The following is a 13,370-nucleotide window of genomic DNA, read 5'->3' as shown; positions in this document are numbered from 1 at the left end:
GACATGTACGAGACGCATATGGTGGAGGTGCGTAAGGGTAGGGGTGGTAGATTTGTTAGTAGATCTGGCACATCATCTGCGTCCACTGTCTCTGGGGCAAGCAGGAAACGGTCGAGGGCGGGTAATGATTCTTGGGTTGTTAGGAGTGAGGTGCCCGGTGGGCCTGTTGACGGGAGTGTGATTCCTAGCTTTCTAGGACACATAGCTGCCCGTATTTGGGAGGACCAGGAGAGGCCTTCAGTTACGGGGTTGTTGAAATGTCATACCCGGGAAAAGACTTGTAGTTTTTTGCGTACATGGGCTGAGGCCTGGCCGGCGGAGAGCGAGATGTTCGAGCGACTGGAGGGCACTGGGGTGAAGCACGTTCCTGCCACCATGCACGATAAGATTGACAGTACGCTGATCACGGCTTTCATTGAGCGATGGCAGCCGGATACAAACTCTTTTCACCTTCCGTTCGGTGAGATGACGATCATGTTACATGACGTCGAGGCCATTCTGGGGATTCGTGTTGAGGGTAAACGACTTTGTGCTGTGGCTGATGCGGATCAGGCAGATTCGCTGGCGGAGTTGTTGGCGGTGGACAGGGCTGCACTATACACCGAGGCGCTAGGTGTTTGGGAACACGGAGGTGTGAAGATCGCATCTGTGTTGCAGCGGTGTTTGTACCCGAGTGCACGTAGGACGCCCGACGCACAGCTGAGTGCTTATGTTTTTCTACTCCTCGGATGTACCTTGTTTCCGGATAAGAGCGGCGGAAACAAGCTCAGGCCACGCGACATCGTAGAGGCGTGTGACCCCGACAGTGTAGGCCAGTTTTCCTGGGGATCGGCTACGTTGGCGTATTTGTATCGCTAACTAGGATTTGCGAGTCGGGCTGACGCGGCAGGTATCACTGGGTGTCTGACTCTATTGCAGACTTGGATATACGAGTATTTTCCTGCATTGCGACCACATCGTGACCCAGTTCCTATTGATGAGGGGATGCCGCGTGCTTGTGCGTGGAGTCCCCGCTCGGAGAAGAAGTCCGTTGACCGCCTCCGATCGATACGGTTATTGCTGGACAGGCTGTCCCCCTTAGAGGTAACGTTTATTTATAGAGTCTACATTTTATTATTTGCACATATTATATTCATGTTATTATATTTTATATGTTGTAATTGTACAGGTGAACTGGATGCCTTTCGGCCCGAACCCTAGTGTTAGGGTACCCAGGACCCTGTACACGGGACTCATTCAGTATCGTGACATCGTCGAAGCGTACATGCCCCAGCGATGTCTTCGCCAACTTGGATTTGTCCAAGTTGTCCCTCCTCCCCCGGCGTGCCCGATGAAGGCGGTCCGACCTGCATCGTCGAGGGAGTACGTCGTGGAATGGCCGGATATCATGTAACGACGCCCTTTCTTCTGTAATAACGCGATGAATGGTGCATGCGCAAGGTAATCCATGAGTTACTGAAATAGTACACCCACACCGAGTATACACTTCGTCAGCCAAGTCCCTCACCCTGTTCAGCTCAGTGAGAATCAACCCCAAGTAGTAGTGCGACACACGACCATGGAGAATCTTAAATATAAAATGGCTATACATCGTACCATGTCGTCGTCTGGAGTCCTCTAGAGAGTTCCTGATGTCGTTCTTCTGAGTTTCAATTGACTTGTTCAGTCTAGCGAACAGTGTATCCAAAGCAGCGGTCGATGAATCAATCCAGTCCTTGGTAGCTCTATGAGCGCTCTCAACTCTACATGTTGTAGTGTTCCCAAAATGAAGTACCTGGTTTGTCCAATATTTGACAAACTTTTCCCTATGAGGGACCCATTGATGCATCACATAGTCCACCAGTGCCGGACACCACTGGTACGAATCCCTGAAGTTAGCCAATGCTCGCTCATACGCTTCCTCTGTGGTAGCCTGTAGGATCTTCCGCCACTTACCATTCACCAATCTCTCTGCCATTTCCAAATTCTTCCTGAAAAGGTTGTAGGCTTTCACTTTCACGCAGTTGTTGATGTGCCATGTGCACAATAAGTGGTTCGATTCGGGAAACAGCTCTGCTATGGGGGCAAAGAGACCTCCCTCACAGTCGCTGACGATGGCTGCTGGATGAACATTAGGCCCGATGTAGTTTCTCAGCTTCTCCAACACCCAATAATAACTTGGAGCCGTCTCATCCCTGATGATTGCATGACCAATCAGAAAGTTCTGGTTCGTTGGAGCCATCCCAACCATCTCAACCAGAGGGAACTTGTACTTGTTTGTCTTGTACGTTGAGTCGATCAAAATCACAAATGGCCAAGACTTGATCATATCAGCACAATCAGGATGCACAAGGAAAAGATGAGTCACCTCCGCTGTATCTTCATCAGAATCAAACCAGAACAGGTAACCACGTGATTGTGCCTGGTGTAGCAGCTGCTGTATAGGGTTCCTTCCCTCTGACCGTTCAAACCTGAGTTGCTGTCTGACGTTGTAGATGTGTCTTCGGTTTGGATGGTCTTCTGGAAATTTCTCTAACACAGATGCTAATATTTTAGCAGGCTTGACTTGAGCATCACTCATAATTTTCACAACTAGTTTCGCAGCAGGACTTAAGCCGCTCAGTTGTCGATGACCCTCTTCATATACTATCATCTCATGGTTGTGATACCCCCATTTAGAGTAACCTATCACTTCCCAACCGTCACGACTCCGTAGTTGTCGAACCTTTACTCTGAACTCACACCCACAACCTTTCCGCTTTGTGTCAAACCGAGTGGCTGTACGAAAATCTCTTTCTTCTCTTTTGCGATAACGGTCACATCTCAAAATGCGATCCATTCTACCATCCTGTTGAGATTTATGAGTTGCTACTACCAAGCAAAATCCAGCTGCAATTGCAACCTGTTTTTCCCAATCAATCGCATGTTGAGCTTCTTCGAATGGACCATCATGTCCAAATATCCCACTGTAATCATTTCCGTCTCCACCATATTCCTGCATCAATTATATATTACAATAAATACATTTAACGGATAATACATTTAATTTCTATATTTCCACAGAATTAACACAAAAAAAAACATAATTATATAAATCAAACTTAATTTTTATAAAAAGCCAATTCGAATTTCAAACTAAATTTCAAAATATACCATTTCGAATTTTCAAATTTAATTTTAAAAAAACCTATTTCAAATTTTCAAATTTAATTTACAAAAAACCCATTTCGAATTTTTTTAAAAAATCATTTTCGATTTTTTTTTACAAAAAAATTAAATAAAAAACAACAACAAAATCAAAAAAGAAAAAAAAAATTAATTATTAAAGGTGGCGTCTGCCAGGGCTGCCACAGCCAGTGGACTGGCGCCTGGCAGGGCCGCCTCACCCAGTGGAGTGGCGTCTGCCCAGGACGCCAGTCTGGTGGTCTGGGCGTCTGGGCTGGACGCCACTCAGGTGGTCTGGGCGTCTAGCCTGGACGCCACTCTGGTGGTTCTGGCGTCCGGCTTGGACGTCCAGGCTACGGTTTGGGCGACCATCCTAGGCGCCGTAGCCACTACGACGGTAAACCGTGAATTTTAGCGGTCACTTACCTCGTTTTCCGTCGACGACGACGTATCTCCGGCGTCCCCCGCATCTCCGGCCTGCCATCCGGTCTCCCCCGACGAGCCAATACGGCTCCACATTTTTTACACCGAGATTATCTCAATTTTAGCAAAAGGGCATAATGGTAAAATCATAACATATTTGTGGGCTTCATGTGGTAATTTGTGGGCGATGTTTAGCGTTTCACGAATTCAAAGGATCACAAGAAAAGGACACCAAGAACTTTGAATAAGTGAATAAGGAGGTGGCAAGTGGAGACATTAATTCATTAAATTATTCCAGAAATCAATGATAAATGGCCTAGTATTGACCCTAAAATAACTTTCATTAACAAGACAACATAAAGACACATTATACAAGATGAATTTCATCATATTATAACAGTCACCAAATAGTCTAATCTTAATATGCATATTAGTTCTTGAATTTTTCAAGAGTATACAGTCATTAAGGCATAAGAAAATGTTTGAAGATTTGGATGAAATGTTAATGAGGCTTTATATGAACTTGAACCTAAGACATTGAACAAAGGGCAAGAATGATTATGACATTCCTCATGTAAACTTGAAAAGGTTGGAAGGAATAGAAATTTTTTTCAATTCAAGTTAGGCACCAAAGTTGGCTATCTAGGAGAGTTGGGCTTGGAACATAAAATATATGCAGCAACACATATGATGTATTTGGAGACTTCACAACATACAAATGCCTATGAGCACTAACGCCACAATCGCTTTGGAAGGGAAGAACATAAATCACAAGAGTATTCAATACCGCACCTTTTTTGGGGAGAGAACATCAAGTGCGTGTTAGAACCAATGCAAGCAAAGTAATGGTTGATAATGATGAAATTGAATTTGTTTTTTGGAAAATTTTTCTAGAAGGGACAAATATGTTCACTATTTTGTGTGGAAGGACCACCTCTTTCTTGAAAATTGCCACCATCTGTACAGAAAGCCCATCCCAAACCCACATTGCTTGTATGCTTTCCATCAAACAACACCATAACTCCCTATGTTGCTACAAGAGTATGCTTTGGCGTATAAACATCTGTCCCCAAAGAAGCTTGAAGGAACCCCGGAGGCCTAGTATCCACCCCCTCCTTATCTGAACCTGTAGTCTGGGAACACATACTTTGTTTATAAGTGAAGAAATCTAGCTCCTCCCTAGCCTCACCCATATGATGAATCCAAACCATTTGAATCACCATCTTCCCCTCTAAAAACCCGACCATTCCTAGTTATCCATAAGCACCATAGTGTCACTATAAGAGTAATGATTCTATTGTTATGAATATTATCCTCTCTATAAAAAGCATGATATAACTCTGTATCCATTGTCGCAAAGAAATAGATTCAACAAGATTCAAACTAAAAACAAGAGAACTGTTATCCCAAGCAAAATGTGCCACTGTGCACCCCCTAAACATGTGTTGTAAGTCCTCTGAAGGAATTATGTATTCGGTAAGTGAAATTACTAGATATATTAAGGATCACTATTATGGAGATAATAAGTTCATTTTTTTGGGTCGTCATTGTCTGTTGCTAGAGATGACAAATGATCTTTGGGCTAGTCAAATAGTCCAAAGCCCAATAGAATAGATCTTTTAAGGTCATACAACAAGGGTATTGAGTTAAACAAGTAAAAGACCCATTAATGGGCCTTATGAGATCATGACAAATCTTAAGGCTAGAGTAGTTTGATTAGGATAAGGAGTTTGGGCTTGACATGGATTCATATTTAGAGATATGATCAGATCCATGACTTAAATTAACAGAACGATTGACAAGTCAGTTGATTGTAACTCAAGCAACCAAGTCCCAAAACCCTAATCTCTCTCCCCCCTCGTCCATACGACTGGCCATCCTAGGTGGCGTGATATGTCTAGTTTATATAGTGTTTTATCCCCGTCCCGCGGTCGTTATTAGTAGTGTTTTTGGCTCTTTCGGGCCACTTTTATCACTAATTTGTGTGTTCTAGTGTTTTCGTAGTTTTAGTTGTATTTTACAGGAAATTGCACTCTTGGAGCATTTTCCTGGGCCTTATTGGATCGACTGCGGAAGCTAGAAGGACCAACCACTTTTGGAGCCCAAGATCGGTGAGAGCCGGTGATTAAGGGCTCGGTAATTGGGATCACGAGGCATTTGGACCATGTATTCGAGACCCAAGAGGAAATATGGATTGGGCCGAGAAATCTAGCCCAATCGAAGTTCAAGCCTCGAAGAAGAAGACCGGGCCCGATCGGGCAAGAATACGCCCGATCTGGCGGATGCGCGTGAAGGCACTCTCAAGGGAGAGGCGCGCCCGATCGGGTGAGTGTAGGCTCGATCGGGCGCGGCACATCAGTATAGGCGTTGTGAAAAAGGCGGGCCCGATCGGACGCGTGTTTTCCTAGAGTCTGATTAGTTTAGTTTTAATTCGTGTTTTAGGAAAGGTTTAAATACGATTTGTACGGAATTAGTAGTCACCTTCTTTCTTAGATTTTCTCTCTCTACTTAGTTTTCTCTCTCTCTTAAACTCTCTCTAAACCTTTGTTCTTATTTCTTTCATTAATTCCAGATTTATTTTGGTAACGATTTCTTTTCCCTTAATCTTAGTTATTTATTTTATTCCTTTCACTATGATTTATTTTATTACTTAGATTAGTTTAGTTTTTAATATGTGTGAATAGTTTAATTTTTAGGGTTTATGGGGATCTAATAAATAATATGAAGGGGTAAATTATTTTTGTTGATTATCAATGCTAGATTAATTTCCTATTGATTGATTTAATGTTTTGTGACTAGGTTAGGCCTATCTTTTATGCATGAGTTTGACAATATTGATTCAAGAATCGAGAGATGAGAATTAATGTTTAGGTCTAGTTTCAATAGGCAAGTTAATTTATAAATGGTTAAGTCAAGATTCGAGAGATGAGATTTAATACCGATAAATTAATTGTGTGATTGTAATACGTAGCGAAAGCCCTTTACAATCTGGTTAATTGATGCATTGATGATTGACTATTATTGATTTTTGATATTGCATGATAATTTCCTATTGAATTGTTTTAATGTTTTACAATTGCGGCTTGTAAAAGTATAGCAATATTAAATTGATGAATCGAGCAGATGTTAATTTGATATTAAAGGCTATTTTCAATAAGAACTTAGATCTAGTAAATTGCGAGAGCCTGTTAGATCTATGTTGATTAATAAATTGCGAGAGCCTGTTAATCATGTTATTTATGCAATGTCAATGATTGATTACTATGTTTTACCCTGGAGTATTATTTATTGGTGAACCTATGCCCTACATCCTTTTATATATTGTTTTCTCCCTATTCCTATTCTTTGTAGTTTAGTTTCATACTCAAATATAAATATTGGTTACTTAGATAATTTAGATTATAATAATTAATTAGGAGTAAAAAGACTTGCTTCCCTGTGGAGATCGACCCTACTTCCCTATCTACTTTAGTTAGAGGATTTAGGTATTTACTTTTGATTAGGGGATACGACTTTACCCTGCCAAAATTTGGCGCCGTTGCCGGGGATCGAACCCGGCCACCCGCGTGACAGGCGGGAATACTTACCACTATACTAGAAAAATTTGGCGACGTTGCCGGGGAAACAGTTTTATTTTTATTTCTAATTGTTTTTGTAGTCTAGATTATTTCCTTTTTTTTTCTCAGAGAGCGTTAGTTCTCTGAGACAAATCTCATATTTGCTTCTAGTTTTTGTTTATGCCCAGGTGTTCCAGATCAGGTTACATCCCATTCGATCCTGAGATCGAACGTTCCTTCCATAGACAGAAAAACTTCTACAAGCAAATCCTGGCGGATTCTGGTGATAATAACAATAATCACCGCGATCCTCCAACTGATTTTAGCGATTTAGAGGCATCATCAGACACAAAATCAGAGATGACGGCTCCAAAGAAGCTTAGTGATTATTCACAACCAAAGCTTACGGATTTTCCACATCTCACCCCTACTCCGGCTCTTGATGGGGTTCAATTTGAAATCAAACCTCAATTTATAACAATGATAGAGAGGAAGAAATTCAGTGGAGCCAAGGGTGAAGACCCGAATCTTCACATTTCCGACTATTGTCAATATTGCAACACCATCAGGCAAGCCGGGGTCACTCAAGACCAAATCAGGGAGATTCTCTTTCCCTTCTCTTTAACTGGAAAAGCTAAATTGTGGTTTAATGGCTTAAATAGAACTACACTTGGTATAACTGACTGGGAAACTCTTGTTTTGAATTTCTATAACAAGTATTATCCTGCAGAGAGAACAGTAGTACTACGGAGTGCAATTCAGAACTTTGCCCAAGAAGCCGATGAGTCTTTATATGAGGCTTGGGAGAGGTTCAAGGACCTACAAAGAGAATGCCCTCACCATAATTTAGCGCAATGGCAGTTAATCCAACCCTTTTATAACGACATTGGAAATTCTTCTAGAATAATTTTAGACTCTGCAGCTAGTGGGAGATTTATGAATCTTAATGTTGATGATGCAGGCAGGTTATTGAAGATATGGCGATACACAATTCCCAATATGGGAATCCCGGAGGATTTGCTAATAAGGGGAAGCATAGTGTCGACTCTATATCCTTTTTGCAAGCTCAACTGACCTCTATTTGTCAAAAATTAGATAATCTGAGCACTGCTAATGTAGCTAATGTTTCTGCGATTAATAATAATTATAATGAGGCTTTCTGTGAAAATTGTGGTATTGTAGGTCATTGGGAGCAGGATTGCAGGAGTTCCGTGGAGCAAGTTAATGCCTTCTAAGCTTATAGGCAGAATAACCCATACTCCAACACTTACAATCCTGGGTATCGAAATCACCCATACCTTTCCTACCGGAGCACTAATGTTCAAAATTCACCACCACAAGAACCACAGGTGCCACAACAACAGCAGCAGAAATATTATCATCCCAATGCTAGCCAGAAGAATCAACCACAACAACCCCCCTCATCTTCCGACCCTTCTTTGGCGAAAATTAGAGCAATGTTGGTCAATATGCAAAAGCACATGGAGAGCAGAGATGCGACAATTGATCAAATTCTAGCGCACAATAAAATTGTAGATAATCAAATTGCGCAACTCTCCGCTACTCTACAAGCTCGCCAACAGGGAGCCCTGCCGGCACAGCCGACTAGGCCTACGGATCAAGCATTTGCAATTACTCTAAGGAGTGGTTAAAACTATGAAGGGCCCTCTATGCTCAGAGTTGATGAACCTGTTTTATTAAATAATGTTAATCTTGATTCCATTAAACCAAACAATGTAGTTGATAGCCCTGCAGGGCTAAAGGATAATACTAACATATCTAATTCTACATTGCAGGGTACAACTCCAGAGAAGGTGGCTACTCCAGACAAGCATAAGAATGCTCCAAAGCCAATCATCAAACTTCCTTTCCCCAATCGTCAATTGAAGACAAACTTGGATAAGCAGTTTGGTAAGTTCCTGGAGGTGGTTAAAGATTTGAAGGTAACAGTCCCCTTAACTGAATTAATCACACAAATCCCCTCGTATGCAAAATTCATGAAAGAAATATTGACGAGAAAAAGGTCTATTAGTGAGGTAGAGACAATAGCTTTCACTGCAGAGTGTAGTGTCGTACTTCAAAATAAGCCTCCACCTAAATTAAAAGATCCGGGTAGTTTTTCTATCCCTTGTCATATTGGCAATCTCTTGATTGATAATGCATTATGTGATTTGGGTGCTAGTGTTAGCGTCATGCCATTATCTGTGTGTTCTAAGTTGAATATGGGTAAGTTAAAAGCTACCAATATAACTCTACAAATGGCCGACCGTTCTTTCAAATACTCCTTAGGTGTTTTAGAGGATGTCCCCGTTAAAGTAGGTAAATTTTATATAACTGTGGATTTTGTTGTTCTTGATATGACTGAGGATATGCAAACCCCAATTATTTTGGGTAGACCATTCCTTAACACTGCAGGAGCAGTCATAGATGTAAGAAGTGGTAAGTTAACACTATCAGTAGGGGACGATAAAGTGGTTTTTAATCTGAATAATGCCCCTAAAAGCTCCATGACTGAGGAGAAATGTTTCAGTGTTAATGTGGTTGTAAATTATTCTAATAAGCCCCAAGCTCTTGAAAAAGATCCCTTGGAGGCGGTATCTTGTGTTACATCCTTTTCAGATGAGATAGACAAATGGCAGAAGGAAGTCGATGCAATAGAAAGAGCACTCTACAATGTTGGTCTTGGTTTCGAGGATGAACAAGTGGAACCGATCGAGCAAGTTGTGCGAATCGAGCCTACGGTAAGTGTTCCGCCAAATCGAGTTGCAAGTGTTGAACGCAATGACAATTTGAAGCAACATTCGATCGAAGAAGGGTTTTTAGTGCGTAGCATTGAAGATCCCCCATTCCAAGTCAAGGAGGATCCACCAGATAAGGCGACTTGGTGTCCCACAGGTTATGTTAGGAAGCCGCATCACAGCCTAAACATCGCTAGACTGGGTGAGAAACCACCCGATCAAGCGTTAGGCCAAGGGTCCTAGAAATTGTACTTGGTAAGAAGGTCGTGCGGGACCTAGATAAACCAGCGCTTTGCGGGAGGCAACCCGTATTTCATGCTTTCTAGACTAGTTTTCCTTTTTCCTTATTTTTGCTTTTTTTAGAGAGGCGAGGAGAGTGATATTTCACCAGTTTTAAGTGTTGTTGTACAGGTATGAATTTGACAGGTATAAAGACTTAGAAAAATTTGAAGAAGAAAAGAAATCGGAGAAAAAGGGCTGCTCGGGCCCGATCGGGCGCGCAAGCAACCCAGAAATCAGCAGCAAATTCGCCCGATCGGGCGTGCAAGCAAGGCTGAATTCAGAGACTATTTTCGCCCGATCGGGCGAAGCTTGCCCGATCGGGCGCTTTTTTTGGAAAATCGAGTGAAAAGGAAAGATATGTCGGGCGAAGCTCACCCGATCGGGCGAGAAAAGGGCGAAAATTTTGTTCGCATTCACGCCCGATCGGGCGCGCAACTTGAGTTCTGGAATTTCCCACTTTCGCCCGATCGGGCGAGGCTCGCCCGATCGGGCGCGCCATCAGTCCGTCCCCCTTTTATTTTCTTTTCTCTTCTTTCTTTCCTCACTTTCTCCTTATTTCATCTTCTTCATTTCACTTTCTCTCTCTAAAACCTCCATTTTCAACCCTTTAACTTACACTTCAATCTAAGATCTCCTCCAATTCTTCCATCCAAACTAAAAAATTCTTACATATTCCATCTCCCCTCATCCTCCTCTACAATCTAAAATACTCTCAAATTTTCTCAAACCCTAAGAGAGAGAAACCTCAAATTTACCACTATTTTACAAAGAAATGGCCTCAAAGCGTTCAAGGAACCAAAGGGGTGAGAGCTCAAGTGCACCACAACCAACAATCAACCCGGATCTTCAAATTCCGGGATGGGAGGAGGTTGTCATCACCTCAGAGGAGAAACGGGTTAGGATGGTCAACCTCATCGATCGTCAGGTAATCTCTACCCGTTTTATTCATCATCCCACATTAGGTAGGTTAGGCCTTGATAAATATGTGGAAAAATTGTTCAAGGGTATAGGCATGAGTCATTTTTTTCAAATGTGCCATGATACATATGATTATTTAACATTGGAATTTATCTCAAGTTTTAATGTTATTAAAATGAATGCACTAATCACTCATGTACAATTCCGATTATTAAACAACGATGTGAGACTAACTCTAAAAGAATTTGGAAAGTTGTTTGATTTAAAATCGGATAAACCTATTGAGCCCTCTCAAGACCACACCGCCGTGGTCTATAAGACGTTAACTGGGGAGGATTTAGTGAACCTCCAACATGCCAAAGGGACGTGGATTCAACATCCCGTCCCAAAACTTTGGCAACGATTTGTTGGCCTCACTATTTTTGGGAGGCATGAACCGGAAAATGTTAGGAGAGATGAATTGGAACTATTGGCATCCTATATAATTCCTAATGCTGAAAAACTGAACATACCCCATAGGATAGCCAATCATTTCCAAAGGGCGACCAATGCGGCCGAGGCTAGTAGTTCTAGAGCACCTATTTACTTTGGGGGGTTAGTGACCCATATTGCTAGGAAACACCTAGGTTGGAACCTCGATGGACATAGGAAAGTTGTGGGATCGAACCTAATGGACCTACCCTATTTAGGGAGTTTGAACTGGGTGCAACCTGTGGGGAGTGATACTTGGTGGATTGTCCACCGACAATCGGGTAGGAGAGACCAAGCCTTTACCTTACCCAACCCCGCCTTGACCAAATTTGAGAGGGGGAAGCCCTCTTATACTTTCAAGATAAATGGTCAAGGTGAGGTTCAACCACCTCACCCCTCACCACAACCCCACCAATCCCGCATTCACCACTCACCACACTACCAACCACCCCCACCCTTCACCTATGTCATGCCCACTTCCTCGGTCGATTACAATGTCGACCCCAATGCCCCATATGACTTTTCGGCTTTTAGGAGCCAATTAGACCGCATTGAGACGGGGCAAGGGAGGGTTGAGGGTATGATGCAAAACCTAGACTCTAGGTTAAGCACCTTAGATGGGCGGGTTGGTCTTATAGAGAGGAACCTAGGGAGGGGCCTTTACCCCATTTATGATGATTATGCCCGTCGGGGGGCTATTCCTCCCGATTCACTTACTCCCGATTGGTTCTAATACCCCCAAGGAGGGTATTCTCACCCCGGTGCGTATGGTACTTACGTGGACTACTTTTCGGTCCACGGATATGGGGGTATGGGTGGGAATGTAGACCCTAACTACTATGCAGGTGGTTCGGGGTATGGTGGTGGTGGCTCTAGCCATGGAGGAGCCGGTTCTAGCCACGGCGGGGGCTATTCTAGGATGGATGAGGATGAGGAGTAGGCTACTCTCCCAAGTCAATGAGGGCATTGCTTGATTTGTCTTGGGGGGTGTTCTTTCACTTGGTAATTCTCTTCCTTTTCTCTCTTTATTTGCTTTCTAGTATAGTTTTATTTGCTTTCCTAGTGTAATTTTTATTGCTTTCTTATATATGAAAAATACAAAAAAATTGAAAAATAAAAAAAAATTCAAAAATACGTAAAATTCAAAAATACGTTCCAATGAATTGTAAATCATACTTCCCTGTGCCCCATACTTGAGAAAATTGTTTTGATTCTTGGTATTTGATGATGAATATTGTGGATTTGTTGGTCATTATTTGAAGTATAATTGTTTGGATTCCTAAACATGCGTCAATTTTGCCCAACTACTTGTGAATATAGTGCTTGACTAGTTGATTTGGTTAGGAAATGTGTGATAGTTCCATAATTCCTGGTGTGTCAATGAATTTGAGTATTGATTAGCAACTATGAGTAGTGTTTCATGACTTATTATTATGCACATGAGGAGGACGAAGGCGTTCATTTTTTTAGGTAGCCTTTAGAGTATATAGATACATTTGTTCCATCTTATTACCCATGTTGTTGCTTGTGCCCTTTTATTGTTTATTTAGCCACATTACAAGCCTATATGAGCCCCATTGGTTACTAGTCCCAAGCTTGGCTTGGGGAGCTATTAGTTGGTGAGGTGAGGGAGTTGTGGTGTGCATATTATTTGCACAATGTGGGAATAAAAGAATAGTTATTGTTCTTTGATTTTTGATTGGAAAATATTGATGTTGTGTTTCAAAGTTGAAAATTCCATTATGAAATAAAAAGAAACAAAGAGCAAAAGAAAAAAAAATTAATGCTCAAATGTTCTATTTGAAGGTTGTTCTAAAGAAAAAAAAAAGAGAATGAG

This window comes from Chenopodium quinoa, unplaced genomic scaffold (genome assembly GCF_001683475.1).
Source record: "Chenopodium quinoa cultivar QQ74 unplaced genomic scaffold, ASM168347v1, whole genome shotgun sequence".
Lineage (NCBI taxonomy): Eukaryota > Viridiplantae > Streptophyta > Magnoliopsida > Caryophyllales > Amaranthaceae > Chenopodium > Chenopodium quinoa.
Note: the sequence above shows the minus strand (reverse complement) of the source record.